This window comes from Elephantulus edwardii, unplaced genomic scaffold (assembly GCF_000299155.1).
Source record: "Elephantulus edwardii isolate Elephantulus edwardi_28Jun2011 unplaced genomic scaffold, EleEdw1.0 scaffold00082, whole genome shotgun sequence".
Taxonomy (NCBI): domain Eukaryota; kingdom Metazoa; phylum Chordata; class Mammalia; order Macroscelidea; family Macroscelididae; genus Elephantulus; species Elephantulus edwardii.
Window position 1 is genome coordinate 67,780 of NW_006399832.1, and position 2,295 is coordinate 70,074.

Below are 2,295 nucleotides of genomic sequence, written 5' to 3' on the forward strand. Positions count from 1 at the left end.
CAAACTGGGAGGAGGGTAGAGAGAATAGTGCAACAATGAATGAGTGGAAGCCCAAAATCTCTGTAAATGTTTATGAAAATTAATAAAATATAATTATAGGGGAAAAAAAATGATCAGGGACCATGGTTTACTGAAGAAAAAGAACTAAACAGCAAAAACCTTAAATATTGTGGAAAAAATTTGCAAAATATAAAATCTAAAAAAAGGGAAAAAAGAAGGAAAAAACCACACAGTGTGAATGAAGGGTAGTGTGAAATACAGTGTGAACTTTGTATGCAAACCAATGCAAAATTTATAAAGGAAATGTACCTATATAAAAAAATTAAATACAAGGAAATACTAAAAATAGGGAATAACTTGTTTAGTTATTTGATTATGTATCAGCAATTCATTTTTATTGCTTAGTATTATTTTCATTAAAAATTTATCACACTAAGGAAAAAAAAGATCATAGCCTGAATCAAGTGCACCTTAGTCTTCAAAGTGACATCTTTTCTCCTCAGAGTTTGGAGAGGTCCAAAAGGCAATGGACTTTTCCAGTATAATATGTCTCTTGATCTCCTGACTCTTGGTACCAGGTATGTTGATTGTGGATTCATGTAAGATAAAATCATTGACAGTTTCAATCTTTTTTCCCATCTATCATGATGTTGTACATAGGGTTTTCAGAGGCCTGCTATTTCAGAAGTGGATGGCCAATCCTTCTTCCTTGTCTGGCTTAATCTGAATGTTCAGATTTAGAGAAGTATCAGACAGACCAGCATTTTATGGAAAAAGTGAAAGATATATCCCTTATTGTGGAGTTAACCATTAGTGTCAATGTTGTCCCTGCCTTTGGCACACATGTCTTTATCCACTTACTTCCCTGTTCCACCATCCACCAGGATACCCATCCATTTCTACGTACTCCCTTCACATCTATCTCCCATTGTCCAGCCCTTGATCTGATAGCTTATATCTGAAGGTTCCTTGGCTTCTGTGATTCCAAACACGTCAGCTGCTGATAGTTTCTTATGTTGTGACCAGTGTCTTGGATCAACAACAACAACAACAACAACAATATCATGATGTTGGTTATTAGTCCAGTGGTGAGAATTTTTGGAGCAGATTAATAGATAAACAAAAAGTGGTCTCTCCATGTGATGGAATAATATTCAGTTGTAAAGAGAAATGAAGGTCTGAACAATGTTATGATGCGTGTAAACCTTGAAAACATGCTGAGTAAGATAATTTAGACTCAAAAGAACAGTGTCTGGGAATAGGCAAATCCTTGGACACCAAGGTCTGTTAGTGGTTGCCCCAGGCAGGTCAAAAAGGAAAAGGAGGAGTTATTACTTAAGGATCATCGAGTTTCTGTTTAAAATTCCATTACGCACCACAACAGAGAAAGGTAAACAACCCAATTGAAAAATGGGCACAAGATATGAACAGACACTTCACCAAAACAAGACATTCAGATGGCAAACAAACAAACACATGAAGAAGTGTTCAAAATTTCTAGTTCTAAAAGAGGTGCAAATCAAAACAACTATGAGGTAACATCTCACCCCAGTAAGAATAGTGAAATTTAACAGAACAGCAAACAACAAATGCTGGCAAGGTTGTGGAGAAACTGGAACCCTTATTCACTGTTGGGAGTGTAATATGGTGCAGCCACTATGGAAGGCAGTATGGCGCTTTCTCAAAAAGTTGCAAATAGGAAAGCAGTTTGACCCAGCAATTCCACTACTGGGAATATACCCCAAAGAAACCATAACCACCACTCAAACAGACATGTGCACACCCATGTTTATTGCAGCTTTGTTTACAATAGCAAAGAATTGGAAACACCCAAGTGCCCATCAACAAACAAATGGATAGAGAAGCTGTAATAGAGAAGATGTCATACTACGCTGCATTGAAAAACAAGGAACTCGTGAAATATTATACAAAATGGGTGACCCTGGAGGACATTATGCTTAATGAAATAACTCAGTTATAAAAGAACAAGTATTGCATAGTGCTACTGTTGTAAAACAGGACTGACATCAGGATTGGGGGAGGGAGACTGAGAAAGATGGGATAAATTATGTACACTGCATTGAAACAGATGAGAGAAAGTACTGTTTAAAAGGGGTATATGACTAGCTATTATTGTTATGACAGGACTCCAGAATGAAGGCTGCATAGTGGAGTGAACTTGAGGGGAGGGATTGTATAACAGTGAAATAATTTTTCTTTTACTTTACAAAGAGAAGAGTGAACTGGAGGGGAGGGGTGGGCAGGGAGAAAAGTGCAACAATGAATAAATGGAAA